Source organism: Coturnix japonica, chromosome 1, assembly GCF_001577835.2.
Source record: "Coturnix japonica isolate 7356 chromosome 1, Coturnix japonica 2.1, whole genome shotgun sequence".
Classification (NCBI taxonomy): domain Eukaryota; kingdom Metazoa; phylum Chordata; class Aves; order Galliformes; family Phasianidae; genus Coturnix; species Coturnix japonica.
In genome coordinates, this window is record NC_029516.1 from 25,021,506 (window position 1) to 25,043,724 (window position 22,219).

Genomic DNA, 22,219 nt, shown 5'->3' on the forward strand with positions numbered 1-22,219 from the left:
TGGCAGGAAAACAGCGTTTAGTAATGAAATGTCCCTGAAATGAATCTCATTAATTGTTCACCAATTTGTGGTAATTTTATTTATATTTGCATACTTTAATGCAGGTACAGTGGAACATCACATATTCAAATTGTACTTAACACCGTGTTGAACTAAAAGTAATAAAGGACCTGAATTATCTCAGAACAAAAGGTCTTTTAAAGGTTTTTTACTGAAATAAGGAAGTGTTATTTTCTGTTAAGTTGAGATTTAAAGGAGAGATCTTCACCACTTGTTAATTTGTAGTATTTTACAACCAATTTACTTTTGTTGTACAATGCAAAACATGAAATTGTGTATACCTTTTTCATAAGCTATGTAGCTATTTTTCATAATATTGTATAAGTGGTAGTTACGCTACATTTATATGCCAGAAGTTGAGTTCAGTTTTGCACTGTGGGTGTATAATGGTAGCTGGATGGTGTTGCGGCAAATAAAAACCTCCTTTTAAAATAATTATCCTTCAAACAAGGAATCACAATTTAACTCCAAATATACTTAGCAGGGACTCTGGTTCATTACTGTGGGAGCTCCACTTTGCAGTTCTTTTTGAGGAGTCCCAGGAGGGAGAAATTACACATCCAGCTTTAAACCCCATCAGCTCCATTGGCTAATATAAAAGGGAAAAATAGAACTCTACCAATGTTATATCTTTGTCTTCCATGGATCACATCTTAAGCTTGGGGAATGCTTAAATCCAGTTGCCTACAAAATAAAGGGTCCAGAAATGGAAAGTATTCTATGCTGCCTCCGAGAGGGAACTTAGAGCCTAGTATAAGAAAGGGAAAACTGTAGTTCTAAATTGGGCTCCTACATTTGTGGTCACACTCTAAATTTGTATGTGTGGTGGTTTCAAACTGATGTGCAACTAAACTCCACTGTACTGCTCTCTCATTCTTGCTCCTCAAAACAGCAGAAGAAAATACAATGAAAGAAGGTTTGTTGATAGAGGTAGCACTGAGATCCCTCACCAATTACCATCACGGGCAAAACAGACTCAGCATAGGGAGATTAATGTATGGTTGTCACTCCAAAAGTAATGCTTCCTCTTTATTTTCTTAGAAACTACAAGAGATACAAAGAGCACAATAACACTGTTTGATAGAGTGAATTCTCAGCTACAAAACACTCTTTTTCAACACAGCAGCTATGCATTTTTGCCAGCAATGAACAAAAGCCCACATGCCAAACTCACGAAATCCTGCATTGTGTCAGACTACCTCTCTGCTGCCGTCTGTCACAGGGCAACAAGATGGAATGGAATATTGGTGGGAAGGTTAAATTCCTACTGACATGCCACCAACATCCGTCGCTTCTTCTGTGGGCCAATAGGAGGCACTATTTTTGAAGCAGCTCAATATTATTGTCAACTGCTAACAGAGATAAGTAATGAGAAATGCCCCCATAACACCGTTCCTGCAGAGGTTCTTTCGGGTGCAGCTCTTCCTGCCCTCCCACCGCACAGCAGGCGGCGGTCGGGCCACATCCGATGCTGCCCACCCCCCTTCGTGACCGCATGCGGAGATCAGCTCGGGAACGACTACTCGTCCTGCACGGACGAACCTCGGTGCCTACATGGCTGCCGCTCGCACATTTATCTGTCCTCTCTCCCTCTCTCGCTCCTCTCTGCACAACAGCAGCTTTCCCTTACATTTAAACCTGCTCTTCCAGAGGCACGATCGGCACGTGTGCTCATCGTTGTTTGTCTTTTTTCTATGCACGCAGGTAGTGCTGCAGCATTCCCATTTGAAGTAGCTTAGATCATATCCAGCACTTTTAGTTGCGCCACCACTTTTCCTATGACAACATCATTTTTCCTCTTGTGGTTTCTCAGTCTGATGTACCTCATAAAACTTAGTTGTATTTCTCAGACTTCTGTGTTCTGAATAAGCAATTAGTTTAAAGAGCACCTCACTATCCTTATTTTCTCTAAGCAAATATTTTGCATAATGAGACTTAAATTAGTCTGAGTATCTCAGAGACTCTGGACAGGACAACTGCAACTTGAAGAGTTTCTCTGTTGCATTTTCTTTTATAGCTTAGTTAACTGGGTATTAAAATAATTAGGAAATACTTTTCAGATACTTCAGATATCTTCAGCTGTAGAATACTTTATGCACAGGAGACAAGCTCCTTTTGCTGTTTTCTTTCTGCCTCTTTAAATTTCATACGATAATGACTTCAAAAGAGAATACATTGACCTTAATATGATAGAACTTTAATACCAGTGCATGGCTTTAATACTGACAGACATGATTACAACAATTAATGTTATCATAATGACTTTCTTCTTATTATTATTGTGATTCACTTTTCCATTATCAGCCAACATTAAGATCTGGCTTAATTTGAGACACACACGAACTAATGTGAACTAAAAACAACTCCATGATTTCATTACAACTCATTAGCTTTGCTGTTAAGTACAGTAAACAACTTGAAAGTTTAAGAAAAAACAATTTTGTTTTTAATGTATTTAGTATTTACATATGTATAAATAATCTTTAATTATATATATATATATATTATATATACATAAATGTATATATTTTAGAAATATATGATGTCTTTATATTTATGTTTTCAGAAGGCTTGTAATTACATAATAGTAATGATGCAATAAATTCTTATGAGAAAAGCTCATAGATTCCTATAGAACATTAGATCTTATATTTTCCAAGTTACATAAACTTTAGACAGTGCTACAGGAAGAAAGTTTTTATATTCCAGTTTTTGAAACCCATCTGAAGAACATAAAGGAATTTTAGTTCATTTGCTGAATGTTTAGTGTTTACTTCAGCATAGTTTCCTTTAGGATGTATTGTTGAACACTTCGGAACTGAAGCACCTAAAATCATTTCCATGTTTATGAATGTAGGCTGACTTCTACCGTCATTTCATTGATACTCAAGCTTTATTCTTTGAAAACGATTTGACACATTTCTTTTCAAGTGAGAAACCTGTGAAATAATTTCATTCAAAGCCACCTATGATCTCTTTTTGAAGCCTTTTCAAGTCAAATCCTTTCACTGTCATGAAGAATTTTCCATTATCATACCCATTTTTTTTTCCCTTATACATGCCATCCTTTTTGCACTCAGAGAAGACAGTGATGCTAAAGCTTTCCAGAATTTTGCTCTAAGATAACCCGTCCATTCTTAATGTTGTGAGTGGGAAAAAGTAAACCTTAGGTGGAAGGGATAGCAGAAGATTACTGCCCTCCACAAATAGTAAATTTACAAAGAGATGGAACTATGGCTCCCACAGACTGTCCTGAATGGAACAATGGAGTGCAATTAAGATCTGGAACAGTTTGTGGTGATACTCGGTAAGTGAAGGGAGAAAAAATGGCATGGCTAGAAGAAAAGCGTGATAAAAAGATTAAAAGAAAAATCAATGAAAAGCTAAATAACCATATTCAGTAGCTATGAAAAGTAGCTAAGAAAAATGTCACGGTGTAGAAAATAGAGAACACTTGGTGATCTATTATGTATCACAATTCAAAGTAGAAATTTTCCCCTCAGAATGCCATAATGTTGTGCAATTTGCTTTTGTTCTACTCCAGTTGGGAAATTCAGAGATATTACTCATTTCTACTTGGTACAAGAATACATATGGATACATAAGGCATATGCTTACTGCTAACTCAACAAGACCGAATCTAACTTGCTTCACATGCAACAGGCATTGAATTTTCAGATCCTTCATCTTTTTACCCCCTACCAAAAATATTGTCTTGCTAAGCTCTCTGCTAACTGGAGTCATGTTTCACATTCCATTTGCCTTCTGTGTCCTACTCCCTAATTCTTTACAGTTTAGAAATTCATAAATTGTTAACTCTTATCTCCTTATCCTGCTAGTTGCATTCTAATTAAATAGAAAATCTTTCTTATAAATTAATTTTTCCAGCTTCACTAATAATTTTGTTGATTTCTTTGATCTCTTTCTGTTGTGTTTATTTGAGACACAAAGAGAGGTGAGATGAAAGGAAGGTGGAATACAAAGAACTATTTTAGGGGGAAAATGCCAGGAGAAAAAGAAGCAGCAAAGATATACAGCATAGAATTAAGAGCAGCATTTGAATTAAATGTAAATGAATTATTCTTATTGAAACTAAATTAGAAGTGCGTGATATTGACTGGGTTTTATCTACTCCACAAAGCAACATGTTTACTGTCAGCATCCACAGTTCATTGTTGTGAGGTTGCAATTAAACAGTTATGAACTTCCTGTTACTGCTTGTCTTTAACGTGAAAAGGAGTCTCCAAGGACACTGTTTACATGAACCTGTCTCCCTATAAACAAAGCCCAGTGACTTTTGGAGTGATGTAAAGAGCATTTTATTCCCCCTTGCTCCCATGATTTGGTTGCGTAGCACGTACCGGAGAATAACTTCTGAAGAAAAAGTCATTGTTGTAAGTCGTTTCTTTTAGACTTTGTTCTAAATGTTGGTTATTGAGAAAACGGTATAAACAGACAAATTGGGTTTTGAACCCAATATATATGATATAGCAAATTGGTCTGTTTTACCAAGTTTTCCTTTAAAAAGGCTGGTTTTCATTAAATAAATACATATATCTAGGAAGTTTACCCATCAAGTTAATAAATGGATTTCTTGATTGACTTAAGGAATCCATTTCCGTGGAAAAATCAGAACCTTTCTGGTTTCTTCTTATAAATGTCACAGACGAAACGTATACATAAAATTGTTTGCAGTGGTCTATAAAGAGATGCAAAATGGACAAAAATAACTAGAAGATTGTATTTGGATTTCACATTTTCAAAAATGTTATTGCACAGATAATGTAATCATGTGTGACCATGGTAGGCTGTCATGGTGGGCTGAATTTCCTTATTTTTCTTGGACTGAACAATTAAAGCGATAATTTAGGAAAGAGGGAGAAGGAAATAACAAAAATTTTAAGTCTTTAGGTTAGGAGTCCTTTTATCTGAAGGACAGATAGTCTGAGGTTTTTACCAAGGCTGCCTGTACAATCATTAAGAAGAGACATCCCAAATGACAAATAATCTTAAATTGCCCTAATGAGATAACTACTATTATTATTATTATTATTATTATTATTATTATTATTATTATTATTATTATTATTATTAATCTGGATTGAGTTGTTAGAAAGGAAGTGAGGAATGCATCTCAGTCCCTCATGTGCAAACTTTATACACTATATAGGAGGTTCTCAGTGCTTAGCATTATCTATGACTTTATCATTTGTTTTACTGAACAATTCTATGTTGATCTATTTTTCTTTAATTGGTCATCAGATAGAAAAATGCACCTGATTAGAAAAGCAAACTGTAGATTGCTGATGCCATTAGCCATAGTTCAGCAGTCTAACTTAGATCCCAGTAAAAACAGTTAAATAGCTGATGCAAGGCTTGATAAATAAAGGTTCAAACTAGACAGCCTAAGGTAATGCCAATCAGCTGGGGATTATAGAAAATAGAATGTATTTTATGGAATCACATGCTTTTAATGAACTTGCAAGCAGGATTTTATAAAAAACTGACTTTTAGTTCAGCTAGTGAACTGAAAAGTTGTGTAGGAAATAGGATCTGATCTAATTTAATTTCTGAGATTTGTTTTTATTGTACTAAAAATACTGAAATCTACTTGAGGACAACATGAAACATTTAATTTGATGGGAAATGAAACCTTCCAAAATATACAGAGGAAGCCCCTGAGCAGGTATTTTAATGAAGTAATGCAGTGCTGTGGGTTAGCTCTCAGTGTTCAGAATATCCTCTACCATCCCGTGCTCCTGACCAGCTTTTCCTGGACTGAGTGCAGTGAGGTGTTCTCACAACTGCTGTTATGATGCCCTGCAACAGTGTATGCCCTAGTTCATATGTATCCTGATTGATCAAATCAAAAATCTCAGCCCACTATGCTGCAGATAATTCTCTGGGAAAAAACAAAACAAACAACAACAACAACAAAAGTAAAACAACCAGTCCATAACTATTGAAACACTTCTGTTACTCTGAAGTTTGATCTGAGTGTATGCTGAATAATCAGTGTAGAATCAGAAGGTTTCAAAACCATTTCCTGCAGCATCAAGATTACCTTGCTGTGATCTCCCAGGCCAGGGCTGTTAGGGGCGTTGATGGTCAGTTAGATCTTATACAACAAAGGAGCTGGGAAATGACATGGCCTGAACTCTGGGCCTGAAATGAAATTGGGATGCATCTCTGAGTCTTACTTAAAAATGAATTGGTTATTTCATGACACCATTGACTTCAGTTGCTGTAAATGAAGCTCATTCTTCTTGGGTAGCTGTATATGGAGATGTATAGCTATTCATCTTAAATTGAAATGATTAGGTTTTATTCAACATTTTATTCACATTTTTATTGATAAGAAAGGTTGATTAAGTTGGATGCAGTGGAATTGTTCAACAGACTGTGCAAATTGGGAAATTTCAGCCACTTATCATAAAATAATGGTAATTACTTATTTTTAAGCAGAACTGGGTAAGAAGTTTTCTCTCAGTTTTTTTAGTGCAGTCTTTCTCTTGGAATTTGGATTATTCAGTAAGCAGCAGAGTATTATAATAGCATAAGATTATTTTGAAAAAAGTATGAACATAATTCACCTGGTAAATATTTTATTATTGTTGCTTTCCAATTACAAAAAATAAAAATAATAATAAAAAAAAATCTCCTAATCATCCTCCACAACATTAGCATTCATACGAGTCAGTAACAAGTAATAAGTAATTCCTCCTTTTTAACTTGGAGGAATGTCTTCATGCCATAATGAATTTTCATAAATACTAGTACCCTCCCAGGAGATATCAGTAAAATCAGAAAACACTGGTTCTCATCAATATGTATATATATGTGTGTGTTTGATAACAAGGTCTTTAGATTTGTATGATATAGGAACATGCATTCCTTTGAAAGTCAAACCAGTGTGTGGCCTCTATATCATTACTAGAATTTTGAAAAGCAAAAAGGGGTTTTGTATGTTTAGAAGGGAACTGTTCTTATCTGTGATCTTAGTATTGTGGTTTAAAACTAAATGAAAATATGGAGGCTAGATGGACTTATATACTACTTCATTTTAATCACGGGGTGTGTAATTTGGTGAGCTGTACAAGTTCCCTGTGTTATGAGAGAGATGGTGGAGTGAGGGAGAAAAGTGGGGCAGTTTAGTGTATTGGTTTTCTGAATGACTTCCCTGTTCTACTGGAGAGATGCTGCAGTCCTTCAAGGAAGTCAGGCAGATCTGTAATGCCAGTATCTGTGCCTGGCTGTGGGGTCCTCAAGACTCTTGCCTGCTTTTTAGTGACCCTAAACGCCCATGCGAGGTAATGTAGTTTCCTTCATAAGAGTCCTCCCAGGAACTCTTCATGAGCCTTTATATTCCCCAACTAAGTGTCCTTTGCTATAGAACTAAGTAGAGAATGACTTGCTCGTGATTAATCTGTCCAAATTGCACTGCTGCTTTTGATTTGCTGTCACTGCTGTTGGTGCTCACTGTCGAGACATTTCTTTAGCACTTTTGCACTTCTTGATGGTTGACAGATTATTGACGTAGTTTGACAATCTGCTTACTTGATCACACAAAAACTATTTAAGATGGATTCTGTTGTGTGGAACAGGCAATCAATCATACTTTTCTTCTTCTGCATACACAAACTGTTTTTTAAATTTTTCTGCTGTTAGTGAAAGTAAAAGCTGGTTGCAGTTCACAGGCTTATATGCTAACAGTTATGCTCTCCAGGAAAAAACTCATGTTAATTTGAACATACTGGAAAAGCAGTAGGTCCAATGCTTTTGCAAGGAAATGAAGATTTCAATTCTGTGTATTGCAGCTACCTACACAAAAGTATTGGTATTATTTTCTTTCACCCATAGCTGGTGTCAGGTCTGCAGTCAGTGCAGCTTCTGATCAGTGCACAGTAAGCATCCTTCTTTGAAGTATCTAGCAGACCCTTGAAGACAGTTGAACTCAAAAAGAGCTCAGGACCGACTTAGCATGGCAATTTCTATGTTCCTCTGTTTACAGATGCAAATTACATTTTGTTACTTCTTTATGCAATTTAGGAAGGGCAAAAAGCTTTGTTCTGCACTTTCACATAGCAGTTTTAAAAATGATTGCAGTTAGTGAGGATTCTCACTTTTTTGAATGCAAAAAGATTGTAAATTAACAATGTCTTCTTCCTTCGTTATCAGTTTCTTTTTCTTTTTGTCTCTTTTTCATCAATCTGGATGCATCTCTTCTTTCTTGTATGGCTGCAGGTGGTACCAGTATACGCTGAGGCTTTTTAGTGATAGGATCCTCAGTACTTAGGAGTCTGCATAGCTCAGGTAGTTAGGCATCTGCTTCTCTTTTGCTTCAAAAGCAAAGAATAAAGTTTAACTTAAAAAATATATCACACAAATTTGAAAAACTCGATTTTATCCAGATTTTTATTTCAAAACAAATAAAAAGGAATCAACGCCAGATTGTTTATACCGTACATTGTGCAGTGTAGATGTATGTTTGAATTTGAAGATAGACTGTGTGTTTTATTAAAGTATGGGCAGCTTTTTAAATAGTGAAAAGGATGAAAGTAATTGTTATAAAGAGAATGAGAAATAAAAAAGAAAGGTGAAATAGAGCTTCCACATGAGTAAGACTGAATTTAAACTGCTATTACTTCAGATCTTGGAGGCCAACTAGAGAAAAAGCAGTTTTCTTTTTTTTCCTGATCATTGATGTGATAAACTTTATAGCTCCATATTTGCACAGCTCCCTCTGAAATTTCATCCATAACACAACTTTTGGTCCTAATTGATTATGACCTGTCAAAAATATAGGATTTTCTTTTTTTTTTTTTTTTTTTTTGTTGCAAATGATAAAGTATAAAAGTAAAGGGCCTTGAATTATTAAAAACCAACAATAATCTCCAAGAAAAGTATACTTTTATGTACTCAACTATGCAAAACCTGAAAGAGGAAGAACTTTTTGTTACAGATACAGTATATAGTATAAGAACCAAACTGAGTTGCTGAAGTCTTTCTGCTCCATCTTCCTTCACTTCACCTTTGAAAATGTAATCTTAATGGGAGGAAGGGATGAAAAGAATGAATTAAGTTGCAATTTGGACTAATTGATTAATGTGAATATTAATGAAATACAATTTAATGGACCTTGCAAAAAGTGAATATAGGTTAGATCCACAGGGTAGGACAGTAATGCAGTTTCAAAGACAAATTTTTGTCTGTGAAAGATGTAAGAGTTGAAGACAGCCAGTCAACTGAACATAATAATAATCTTATCATTTTGAAAGCCAAAGGATTTTCAGGTACCTTTTGAAAGGTTTATTTTCAATGCCAACTTCAGTGACTATGCCTACTTTAGAAAATAGCGTGGACCAACGATAGGCAAACTGAACACTGAAATAGAAAGTCCTGAAGATTTGTTAACTCACAAGACATATCAAATTGCCAAGTTTAACTTTGAACTATTTATAGTTTGGTGCCACAGACCATTTGCATATGGATCACATTAGATAAATCTTCCAGTTTAGTTTCATTTGAAAGTAATTGTTGGATTTCTTTGCAGATCTTCAGATTTGTGCAAAGAGATCCTGCAAGCAGAATATATACAAATATATATTCACTAATATGTGTGCGTACATGTGTTCACTATGTGTAGAACAAAATAAAAGACAATCCATCTATGTAAATAAATAAACTACTGTAAATAAAATGGCTGGAGAACTACTTGGTGAATGATGTTAATTTGGAATTTCTCAGGGAAAAAAAAAAAAAAAAATGCATTATTTAGGGCCTGGTGATTTCCTGGGCCATAGGAATGGTGTCATTAAAGATGGAAACAACCAAGATTATCTATTTCAAATGTCAGCCCATCACCACTATGCTCAGTAAACATGGTAGTGGGAGATTAAGGAATTACTGTCAAATAACAAAATTTTAGCATATGATTTCATTGAACGGTATAAATGCAGTAGGATTATAATTAAATATTTATGCATTTTATTTCAGTATTTAAAAATATGTATTATTTACAGATATTTGATAGAAGAAAGGATTTAACAGACATGATGTATAGAGATCAAGTGGCTGGAAGCTAAAGTTCATTCAAACAAAAAATATAGATAATGAATAATGGCAAAAATCTATAACTTTCAGGACAGCTTGCCCATGGTATTGACTTCTCATGTATTGCAGTCTTAAAATCCTTAATTTCTTTTAATATTGAAAATTTCTGTTGCTTGTTAATTTTTGATAAGTGGTTTCTGTAGAAAGTCATATCAGATTATCTTAACGATCTTTAAAATCTTTTGCTCTATTAAAGAGTATTAGATTTGTACACTTTTAGTCATTAAAGTCACACAGTTTCTGTAATTTTCGTAGAGACTAGAAGGGATCATTGGATCATTTAGTCAGCTCTCTGAAATGGTGAAGTCCATTGAATTCTGCCCAAGGATCTTTTTCATTTCTCTCACACAGGTTATTTCCAAGGTCTGAAATGCTTTTCAGACAGAAGAAATGTTATTTCGAAATACAGAGGAAATGACATAAATACAATGCAGTCTGCAGTAATGTTACTTCTGTTTGTTGATAAACCATGCATTTGACCCAAAAGCATTGCTCAGTCTAAGATTAAAACTGATTAAAAACATAAAATTTTAAAAGAAATTTCATTAGGATAATATATATATTTTGGGTAACTAGAGATTTTAATTCAATGCACTGAGGCCCTTCAATCTCTCACACTGAGTTGAGGATGATATGAAAATGGCTAAAAAGCTCATTCACCATGGGAGCTCAGAATAAGCTAAAATGGAAATCTAGTTATACACAGTACAGGAAGCTCTCACTGCCTGTTACTTTTACTATTTGTCTCAATAAGCTTAAAAGCTCCACAGACACAATTGCATGGACATAAGCAGTGTGCTCTGTGGAAATTTAGCTGGAGGACCTTCACAAGTAATGCAAATAAACTACTGTGCGAGACTGTGCATCTTTCAAACTGTTTCTTCTTCAAGCAGGCTACAACAAGAAAAATGTAATGTTCAGTTAGGCTGCTGCTTGTTCAACAGTCATATACTGCTGGGTCTGCGTGGCAGAGATTTAGACAAAAAGTCACTCAGTCACTTATTGCAAAGAGAGGACTGTTTCTTCAGTGAGCTTGTCCCTTTCATTTGTAAATAAATCAAACGTTGGAATACAATTGGGGCTAGAATTTCTGTCATGTAAGTTTAAGCTTTGTAATGTAAAACTTCCCACTAATACTCTATTATGTTTTGTTGCTGTACAACAAATAACAAAGAGGGGCAGTCTGACAAAATGATGTCTGGAGTGGAAGTGCATGTGAAGCAAAGGTATTTAACTGAATTCCTAAATGAGGAAAAAATTGCACATATTGACATTTATGGAGACCAAAGAGTGGATGTGAGCACAATGAGGTGGTGAGTGTTTTGTTTCAACAGTGATGACAGCGACAGTGGGACACCAGCACTGTTACAGATTTTTATGACCTAAGCAAGCAGGCTCTTGTTCATTGCTGGTGAAAATGCAAAGGTACTGGTGGTAATTATGTTGAAAAACAGTATTTTGACTCACAGTGTTTTTGCTTTATATTTAAGGATAAAGAATCCTGTACAGAACTACTTCACTAAAAAAATCTGTAAAATGTTTTTGAACTTTTTACCCATAATGTTACACACAGAATGCCTCATTCAGTTTAATTGTCAATTAATTTTGGAAGAATGTTTATTTTATTTTTTTTCTAGTATTATGTAGTAGTCTTAGTTGTATATCACAAGGATAATATTTTATAAACATATGCCCAGTAGTATAGGCCTGATAATACATCATTTTGAAACATAATTATTTCAGAAAACTCCACTGGCTTTCTGAGCACTGCAGAAGACACTCAAATATCATGTGTTTCAGAAAGTGTTAAACCATGAAAAAAATTGAAGGACACATGTGATGAGTTATAAAAATCTTACTAGATAAAACATTAACTATTCCTTCCTTTGGCTGTCTCATAGTATAAAAGACAGGCAAGAAAACATCTCTGAACATCTTGGTCTTCATGAGATTGGAAGAAAAGTTGAACATGAGCTAAACCCAAATACTTTTGGCCTTATTATAATGTAGTTGTAACGTAGTAATACAACATCATTGGTCAAATGGTGAAATGGATGTATTTGACATTACAGTGTATCCACAATGTAATGCAATTAAAATTAACTGTAAGGTTGTTAGAATGATGATGATATGTTTGGGGTATCCTTGTACTTGAATCTGTAATGGAGTCCTTGCCACTTGAATCCTTCATATGCACAGAGAAAAACAAAGAATCCCTTTTACCAGGATTTCTACCTCTTCTGCTTTCACTGTTTACCGAAATAGTTTCTGTAATAAATACTAGGAAAACTTGTTCAGAAATGGCAGTAGTGTATACTGGATGCCCTTCATTTATTCATTAGAAGAAACCCAATTTGTGAAGGCATATGTTCTTCAAACTGAGCCCACCACTGCTGGGAGCAATATATACTGTCCAAACCTGCCAGCATATCACAACAGAACTGTATATATCTCACTAACATGCTGACGAGAATACCAATAAACACAAAAGGGAGTCCAGAATTCTCACTGGCTGTTAAGCTCCATTAATTCTATTGCAGATAGCTTTTCAGCCCTTTGTTTGAATAGAGTAAAAACCTACAACTGCCATGTGTATGATAGAGTTATATCTGTAAATCAAATTTCTGTTTCTGATGTTAGTTTGTATTCCAGTGCTATATAGAAAGGTTTTAATTAAAGTCATTTCTTATATTTGTCATTCTTATGTCTTAATACGTTGGTTGCTTTATTGAAAATGGAACTGTATCCACCAGAGTCATCAAAAGAATGTGATGTGTTGTTAGCTGATTGGTTTTGTTTGTTTCTAGTATACAGTTTTAGAGGAAAAGGTTTGTGTAATCCATTTGTGTAAAATTATAAATTTTAATGAAATATCTTAATCTAGTTAATACAGATAATATTCAAAATCTACCTTTGTAGGTGTAAATTGACCATAGGCATTCAGTATAGCATTCAGTACAGAACAAGGATATTATTAGCAACTAGGGTTATATTATCAATATTAATGTGAAAAATATATTAATATTTTACCCAAATATTTCTGTTCATTTCTGATGGCAAAAAAGAATGAGGTTCATGTCTTGTTTCTTAGTCACTGTTCAGACAAGAGTGGATGTTGCCATGGCAGATTTATCAGACAGATGATAACATTGGTATTTAGGACAGCATTAATTGTTACAGAAAAATTGATTTGAATGTAAAAAGGTGAGTAGTTTTTGAGATGATACATGATGGTTCCGAATTTTTCATTTGCCTACCTTGGTCTGCTGATACCAAAGGGATTACTTTATTCCAAAGACTGAAATATTCTGGAGAAGACACTAATGAAGACTAAATTATCCTTAGTATAGCCTATCAGTAAGTACTGTACACAATAAAATAAAATAAAAAAAACAAAAAGAAAAAACAACTTCAAAACTAAATATTTAGGTTAACAAATTATCAATTTTAATATACTAATGTCTGTCTTCATCTTTTTCTTTGCAAACTACTTCAAATTCTGGAAGCCTTAAAATAAATGTTAGAGTGGCCCTCAGATGACCTTCTTGATGATATTCACAGCATGCTTCCTTGATATAAAGTTCCAGTTGACAGCATCGTGAATAGAGAAATATATCTGTAGATTCTGTGTGATTCACATATTACCTTGTAAATGTGCACACATTTGATTCTAGAAATAGACATTTATATATAATGAGGTAAACCCTAGAAGGCAGCAAATCAGATGAGTATTTGAGAAGAAGGGTTTACACTTCAAAATTCAATAAACTTTGTGAGAAGCAAGGGAAAATCTCCAGGTTGTTTCAACATTGAGAATTTTGTTGCGACTTGGCTGAGTGGGAGTTGAATAATGTGTTGGAAAGCGATGAACATGATGGGGTGCAAAAATCAGAAACCTCCAGTTAAAATTCAGAGTGGCCCGTCTGGCCTGGAAGCTGTTTGAAGAGTTAAGGTAGACAGACCACTTGCTCCCAGAGTTGCTGCTATGACTGTGGGCTATAAAGCCCCCTTTCAGATACCAACTTGGGAAAAACAGAAAAAGAGAGGGGAAAAAAAAGAAACAAAACAGCAAACTGTTCTAGCTCTCATTAGATAAGGAAGATATGATGGAATTTGTTTTGGGGATGCACACATTTTGGAAAATAAGCAAAGTAGCTTCCTGTATTCAGGAGAACCTTCTTGAAGGGAAGGTTGCTTTTGCCTGAAATCCTTTCATTTCTTATAATGGTATTGCTAATTGTATGAATTACGGAACTTATCCTTAAAAGGGCTTTGCATTTACTTAATTCAAATGAGTTTTCACTGTTTTCTCCTACATTTTAGTTTATAGTTATGCTTGTGATTTGTGGGTAATGAGTGAAGGTGTTTAAACTGTTGTGTCCTGGCCCTGTGATTCTCTAAGGAGAACACTCCTACTGCTACTGGTAATTTGGGAAGCCCTGTAAACATTGGTGCAGATCAACAAAAATTGCACTGCTGTCTCCTGACCTCTGTTTAAAATGGAGAATTCTTTCTTTCACTTCTTTGTCCCTTTTCCCCTTCAGCTAGCAATTTTATTCAGAAAATGGAATTACCATTTAGTGGATTAATAGCAAGCACATGGTAGGGATCATAAAAAGGATCCATAAGGCAGAAATTAAGTGACCTTGAGGTATCTAAAACTCAAATTTTGATTTAAAACAAAAGTCTAGGGCCTACCTAAGGCTAAAGGTAATGGAGCTTTCAGTGAGTCAACCCTTCTGACGCCAGAAGTCTCTAGTTTCCTTCTGTGTTCTTATGAGTACTCTGCTGCAGGAAGTTCAGTGCTGCCACTCAACTCAGGTCTTCTTCTGATTCAGAAAATGAATCTGGGCAGTAGGCTTATCACATACAGGGGCTGTGTATGAGGCCTACACTATCTTTAAACATATGAGTTCCACTTTCCTCAACTCTTTGTAGGAATCTTTATTTATGACATCAAATATTTGAGATGTTTACTGTACACTCAGAGCTCTCAGAATCACAGGGATACAGGAGTTCCTGGTCTTAGCATTTGCTTCTGACTATCTTTATTTGATACCCACTCTAAGGAGGGAATATGACCCTTTGAAATGTCCATGAGGTTATTTTCTTAATAACATGTGTGATACAATCCTTCAATTCAACTGGGAAGTATGTATGTGTGCAATAGGATGGTTGAATTCATTCCTTATGTATGCCCTTCAGGTATTCATGGCAGTTTCGGAATTTTAAAGATTAAAGGAGTGGGAGGTCATTATGAAAGCACTAAGCAATTGATTTTGCTGATATCTCATATCAGAAGAGACTAATTTGGAGCCAATTTATTTCTACATGGCAGTACAAGAGTTGGAGTAATTTCTGCTAAGTAAAGGCCAACTAGAGTTGCAGCTGAGGGGCTTCAAATGCTTAAGAAAGTGCAGAAGCTTTTTCTGAGATGCAATTTGATCAGAATGACTTGGCAGCATGAAAAAAAGCAAACTCATATGAGGCCTTGTCCTCACATTTTATATTCCTTAAATATATAATGTCAATTGCTTTACCCCTTGTAAAATTGTCTGGTGCCATACAAGTTAGCTAGAGTCTTTATTTGGTCACAGTCCAGTCAAAATGATTGCCTCCTTTGAACCCTGACAAAACTCTGGCCTCGCTGGAATTGCTCAGTTCTTTCCACAGACAACACTAGAAATAGGATTCACATTTTTGTGCTTTTAGTAAAGCATTCTGAAAAGGTGTGTCATTGGTTTGTTTTATGAGAAAGATCTGATAATGTATTATTTATATATATTTATATATAAAATATATTTTTTTCATGTATTCTTAATTCTATAATTATATAATCTTCTAAAGTATTATATCTCTAATTCCAGTAATCTGTGTAGATTGCTCCAAGAAGAATATCTCTCTCCTGTTTATTTCCATGGAAACGACAACAGTTAAAAACAGCACAATAACACTATTTGATAGTGCAAATTCTCAGCTACAAAGTGCTCTTATTTCACCATTAACTATGCATTTTCACCAGCAAAGATCAAGAGCCTGCACTGCTTGCTGCACTTAGAAAAATCTGCATGGCCATTGAGAATTCAGCTGGTCTTTTATGTCACTGTCAGAGGACTGCTTTCAGAACAGCCCTCATATATGTGTTTGTTTGTTTGTTTTTCTTGGATGTTTAATCTCTTTATTCAAGATCTCTTCATCTTACTCAAGTATTAATTTTGAGAAAGGACAGAGCTTAGACAGGAAGGGATGGATGAGCCTAGTATGAAACACCACACAGATGAGTCATATATTCTTTTCTGTTGTAGATCATGAGGATGGTTCTTCTAACATTACAGAGTAAAAAGTGAAATTACCAGTCTTTTTACTTGCTTTTGCCCATGCATATTTATTGACATGACAATTTACTGACTTTTTTTTTTAATTATTTTTTCATTAAAATGCTTATTTATATATATGTTCTGTACTTTGGAAACAGGTCAGGATCAAAACCTCTAATTTTCTTTCTGCCATCTGTGTTCTGTCTCACTGTAGATTTTATTTACATGTTGAGCCTCGAGCCTGAAATGATTTCAGGTTCCAGTGTTGAGATTTCTGAGATTTTTAACACTCTGAGAATTTTTTTGTTTTCTTTGCACAGCCTCAGTTAAAATAACACTTCTACACTGCTATAGAAGAGTTAGTGAAATAATCCAACTGAGACATCAGTTCCCTAGTGCTCTGAGATAGTTTTGCTTGACAAACGTGCTCTTGCAAACAGTTCTTATAAGCTGAATATGTTGATGCTATGCTCAATGCACACAGATCAGTAGGCAGCAGCTGTAACTGTGCCTTCATTTTTATTTATTTATTTTAGAAGAGTAAAGAATACACATGTTATAGAGGGAAATGTGCCTGAGAATGATTACTGTCGTTAGATTTTATATCACCCTCAGAGTCTTAAAGTAGTCCCTGCAAAATCAGAATAATGAAAACTCTTGTTTTAGGGGCATATCTGTGCTTTTGTAATTAAAAGCCTGTGAAAAGATGGAATTTGGATATCTAGAAATGTTTCCGAGTTGAAATGTGACAGAAAATCTTATTCCAGAAACAATTTAATCTAAAATAGAATTGAATGTATTTCTGTAAAGTTTTGATGTAGGAGTTTAGATTCCATTTCTGCGCTGCTAGAAACCAGATTGCTAAAAAATGCTATGGATATTTTCCACACTGTGCTATCCCTCCTTTTTGACCACACTATCTTATAATTTCCTATTGTGTAGTAATATGGTCTATAAAAGTAATGTAGGCTTTAATACCCAGTGTTATACCGCAGATTCTTACAAAACAGAGTTGAGAGAAATAACACTTTACGGGTCTTGCAGATCCTATGATTTCTTTCTGATTATACTTATCTACCTTAAAACCTGATGATCATGTTTTAGGTAGTAGAGAAGAATTAAATGCATTACAGTAACATGGAGCACACGGTGCAGTAAAATATGCTTATTATATAATACTTATGATTAATGGAGTAAAAGGAATTGAGAGTAGACTTCATGAAATAAACACATGATAGCACAAAATGAAATTGTATGAAAGACCATCACAAAGAACAGAAGGAGGAATAAATGGATTTTACTCAAAGTATGAAAAAGAAAAAAACTCAGTATACATATTGCCTTCCTGAGTTTGCATTGACTAAATCCTGTCTGCATCATATAGAAATAATAGTGTAGTGGTGTCTATTTAAGCTACTAACTTACAGGACTCAGTTAGGAAGGCAGCAGCAAAGGAGTATGCATATACAGAATATTTTTTATAGCAGTCAAATATTAATTAGCAGTGATATGCATTGCTTGCAACAGTTACAAAGAGCACAATAACACTATTTGATAGAGCAAATTATTGACTACAAAACACAGCATAGTCACCAGCATTATCTATGCATTTTTGCCAGCAACAAGCAAGAACCTGCATAACACACTAGTAAAAACCTGCTGTCACCACTGGAGAAGTGCTTGGATGTACAAACATCAGAGTTATATGTACTGACCATTAGGACTGTTCCTTTATGAAGAACATATCCTGTCAAGGACATAAACCAGGAGATATTGCAGGATCTTGCATTGCCATGCAGTGCAGATTGGATTAAACCATTCTGGTGCTGATTCCATTGCAGTCACAAGATTGCTCAATAAAGTAGTAGGAAGCTTGAAGGCTGTGTTTATGGTGCAAAAGATATCTTTGTGTCTTGTAATGGAGTTGTCTGTCTTGCCTCTATATATTTAAACCAAGCATTTGAGGTACAGGCAGATGGCAAAGTCATCAATGAACTGCAACAGTTGTGAGAAGCGTAGGGAGAGGCGGCAGCTAAAATTTGGGGGTTATGATGCAACCTACATTTTTAACTGCACTGATATATAAACAAGATCCCAAGAAGAAATTAGAATGAAAACAACAAGTGATTACTTTACACTGTTTTACATAATCTGCTGCATGAGGATCATGTATAGCCTATGCACACTTTAGCACCTGTATAATCTTCAAGAATTAGCCTACAGGCAAAAAATGTCAATGGCCAGATAAGAAAAACAGCAACAACAAAAACACTAGTGAAGACTACCTGGAAAATTAACAGCTTTAGGGAAAATTGACAAAAATTGGTACTAAAATTGGTACTAAAAGTACCAGAACCTGGACAGGTTTGAGGCTATGTGTATTAAAATAAAGAGTTCAGCAGTTTCTGTCCTGAATACTATCATACACTGAGCTATAATATTTGCTGCTAAAACAGTTCTTTCAATTTATCCATTACTGCTTATATTGTCCCTTGTAACCACAGTGAATGTTTAGGAACAGTATGTTGTTTTCATTTTCTTCCAACATTATGTCTTGATATCTTTTCAGTGTTTGCATAGCAATGTGTAGGAATGCCTGGAACTCTCCTGCCTGGAGAACCAGCAAAAAAAGGAGCTGAAGGTATTCTCAAAGGCTGACTTTAGAGTATTCTCTTTAGGATGCATCTATGATCTGTGGATAAAAGAGGTGGATGAAGGGATTCTGTAGACAGTGATTCAGGCAAGGGCCTAAACTGAGTGCTCTTCCTCTGTTTGCGGTAAAGAAAATCAAGACAAACTACTTAGTGCCTAGAGTTGTCTGTATTTGTTTTTCTCAAAATACAAAACAGTGTTTCTGAATGCTTTAATTAGATGTAGGTTTTTGTGCCAGTTTGCACTGCTTGTGCTTTGCCATGATACTGTTAAAGTGAACTATCAAATATTCAATTTAGTAAATTAATATTCTACGAGCCACTGTGGAAATAACTCTACTTTTGGATTCTACTCATTGACCTAATCCTAACTATACACATGTTGCCAGTTGTCTTCATTTTGTATAATTTTTATTTTCTTGTATGCTTTTGAAGTGATCCTTCTTTCCAGTATATACAGAATTTATTTCCAAATTGAACAGGGAAGGGGGACTGCTTATACACAGAAGGATTTCAAGATTCTTTTCCTTGAGTCGTAAATGATAATGACTTAAAATGGCTTTTTAGAAGTAATTTTATTTATTCACTTCATCCTGCAGGGAATGGAACAAATAATTGAAGGAAGGAAAGTATTTGCCCTGTCATGGCCATGAATTGTGCATTGTTCAAAACAATTTGAGTTGTCAAAGGCACAAGATTGTATACAGTTACCTGAGAACTGCCTCCTTTCGTGTATTGCTGCACACTTTTCATATTACTTCTTTTTCTTTTTTTTTTTTTTCCCCCTCTGGTTCTGATTTGTCATTTTCAGTATTTCTGGCAAAGAAGTTCTATATGTTAAAGACTAGAAAATTCAAGGCATGTATTAGAGGTCACTACATGGGGACAATAAGACATTATCATTTTCTCATTTTCGTGCTGTCTTTGATTATCAGGTTGTATCTATATTGGCTTTTTTCTGTGGGATATAGAATATCCCGAGATACCTTAATAAATCCTGCATTGGCTATTATCAGCAGCTACATCAGCCACTTGAGAGTGATGTAATTCCACCTTGACCACACGGTTGCAAAATCCAAGTTCAGCTGTTGACTGGACCTCTCTCAATAACATAAGAATCTCCTAGATGTGGCAGATTTACTGAATAGATTTGTAGGAATTTTTTATTTCTAATTTTCTTTTTACGTCACTGTTTTTTACATACTATTAGCATTTGCATAGTCAGGAAGTTTTTCTTGAATACTTTTTCTGCAAACTGCATTGAACTTTGGTCCTAGCATATTAGGCGTGTTACAGTTGGCTTCCTATCAGTCGGATGGTGATCAGTTGCGTATAAATTAGCAATTCTGTTGTCACAGTGTCAGCATTACATTGCTATTTAAAGTAGCTTTACTCTGACAAGGGAAAACATTCTCTCTTGCAGTTTGGAGTGGGGGGTGTGAAAAGTGCTTTTAACTTTGAATGTTAGTTTAAAATCAAAAAGAAAATAAGGCCTGTATGCTACTGTCCGTAATACAGTGCATGTCATAGTACTTTGTGACTTATCTATTGTAATAGCTACTGTTTCTTACCTTCAGATAAGATGAGTGAGGTGAGATGTAGCATTTTAAATGTTTGTGAGAAATAATTTCTAATTGAACTTCTTTTTTTTTTTTTTTTTTTTTAAGTCTCCCTACTACTTCTAGCATTGCCTGCACATTAAATCCAAGTTTTGCACCCTTAATTGTCTTTTTTTTTTTTTTTTTTTTTAACATGGATTTTCATCATCTTCTTACTAGAAAAGTGTCGAATCTAGCAAATCTACTAGAACAGTGTTTACTTTTAAACTTTTAAGTCAGTTTGAAAGGGTGCATAGTTCAGTGACTCAGATAAAACCAATAGATTAGATAAAAGGAGACTACAGTTAGTTTCATTTTGAGCCTAGCTTTAAGATTCCACTGAAATTGAAAAAAGAACATTTGCTTAGTCCAGAAAGACACAAAAGTTTCCAAGGTTATATGTAGGTCACTCCGGCCTCCTATTTTTTTCTGTGGAAACTCCAACCAATGCAAAGAGCACAACAACACTATTTGTTAGAGCAAATTCTCAGCTACAAAACACTCTTTTTTAACATGCTCTCCACCAGTTGCAGAATCTTGTGGATGAGCTGATGGAGTCACTCTACATTTTGTGGTGTGACAGCAGAGCATGGCAGTTTGGATTGTGGCTTGTCTTTCGCGTTACTGTCACCACTGTTGAAATGCACCACCCATCACCTCACTGTGTTCCCATTCACTCTTCGAACTCCGTGAATGTTCAGCAGTTTTCACCTCCTGGTCATAGAAACCTTATCATAGTCTCTTGCTTGCTTACATGTAGAAGTCTCAATTATTGGTCTGTTTAACCACTTTTATTAATTTACTTACCCAAATACTGCTCTGATGCTTTTAACCTGACTTAATATCTCTTTCTCAAGGCTTCTTTCTGGAGATATTTTTCTTGTTGAGCTTTATTTATTTTTTTTCCCCCTTTGGCAAGTCTGTGTTGATACCAAGTGACTACAGATTGGATAATTCAGTTTTCCTTACTTCAGTCTGCTTTTAAGGAGAGTACTGACTTCCAAAATAACATACACAGCCACTGTGGATTCTTCTATAATTCATGGAACAGTATAAAGTGCAAGAAGAGTATATCAAGGACACTTCATTTCAGAGAAAATATTCATGCACTACCTGAAGAAACAGAGTTCCAGCATAAATCTTTAAATACAACCACTTGTTTTCTTTCAGTTTCACTTTTTTTTTTTTTCTTTCTATTTCAAACTGCAACCAGAACCATCCTATTCCCTTTAGCCTACAGACAGTGTGAAAAATATAATTTACAGGAATATTAGTGCAATGCACAGCAGTTATATTTATAAATAACTGAAGTATTATATGCCAATTAAGCCTTAGTAAAACTAGGTCATGCTGGAGAAATAATTATATTGAAAGTAAGGGACCAGGAATTAAGTATCTAAAAATAAAGGTATGCCTTATTATCTGCGCATTAAATAAACAAATAAATAAATAAATAAATTTATATTGCATTATTTCTATA

At 34.9% G+C, this 22,219-nt stretch overlaps 1 protein-coding gene across 3 annotated transcripts in view; it reads left to right on the forward strand.

Moving 5' to 3' along the window:
- IMMP2L (inner mitochondrial membrane peptidase subunit 2) overlaps positions 1 to 22,219 on the forward strand; it is a 429,096-nt gene that overhangs the window by 389,316 nt on the left and 17,561 nt on the right. The window lies entirely within an intron of this gene.